Raw genomic sequence first — 982 nt, forward strand, 5'->3', positions numbered from 1 at the left:
CTCTGTCTGTTGCTGACAGGATGATGGAAAAGGCTTGCTATTGCTAAACCTATTTCTTCCACCATTATTAAAGCCTTGTTGAGGCTTTTATTGATCCTTCCGTGAGAAATTTGGATGATTTCTCCATGAGAAATTATAGGTGTTTCCATAGGCTTCACCCATGTAATTCACCTCTGCCATTGCAGGGTTCTCAGGATCATAAGCTTCTTCTTCAGAAGATGCTTCTTTAGTACTGTTGGATGCATTTTGCAATCCATTTAGACTCTGAGAAATCATATTGACTTGTTGGGTCAACATTTTGTTCTGAGCCAATATGGCATTCAGAGCATCAATTTCAAGAACTCCCTTCCTCTGAGGCATCCCATTACTCACAGGATTCCTTTCAGAGGTGTACATAAACTGGTTATTTGCAACCATTTCAATGAGTTCTTGAGCTTCTACAGGCATTTTCTTCAGGTGAATAGATACACTTGCAGAGTGGTCCAATGACATCTTAGATAATTCAGACAGACCATCATAGAATATATCCAGGATGGTCCATTCTGAAAGCATATAAGAAGGACACTTTTTGGTCAGTTGCTTGTATCTCTCCCAACCTTCATAGAGGGATTCACCTTTTTTCTGCCTGAAGGTTTGAACATCCACTCTAAGCTTGCTCAGATTTTGAAGAGGAAAGAACTTGGCTATGAAAGCCGTGACTAGCTTATCCCAAGAGTTCAGGCTATCTCTAGGTTGAGAGTCCAACCATATTCTAGCTCTGTCTCTTACAGCAAAAGGGAAAATCATAAGCTTGTAGACCATGGGATCAACTCCATTGGTCTTAATAGTATCACATATTTGAAAGAATTCAGTTAAGAACTGAAAATGATCTTCTGATTGAAGTCCATGAAACTTGCAATTCTGTTGCATCAGAGAAACTAATTGAGGCTTTAGCTCAAAGTTGTTTTCTCTAATGGCAGGAATTGAGATGCTTCTTCCATGG

At 39.5% G+C, this 982-nt stretch overlaps 1 non-coding gene across 1 annotated transcript; it reads left to right on the forward strand.

The window, feature by feature from the left end:
• Positions 1-546: 546 nt before the first annotated feature.
• LOC130971897 (small nucleolar RNA R71) lies at positions 547-654 on the forward strand. Its single transcript, XR_009083100.1, has one exon. It is a non-coding gene; the product is annotated as a small nucleolar RNA R71 (small nucleolar RNA).
• The last annotated feature ends 328 nt before the right edge of the window (positions 655-982 follow it).

The sequence above is a fragment of the Arachis stenosperma genome, chromosome 3 (assembly GCF_014773155.1).
Source record: "Arachis stenosperma cultivar V10309 chromosome 3, arast.V10309.gnm1.PFL2, whole genome shotgun sequence".
Lineage (NCBI taxonomy): Eukaryota > Viridiplantae > Streptophyta > Magnoliopsida > Fabales > Fabaceae > Arachis > Arachis stenosperma.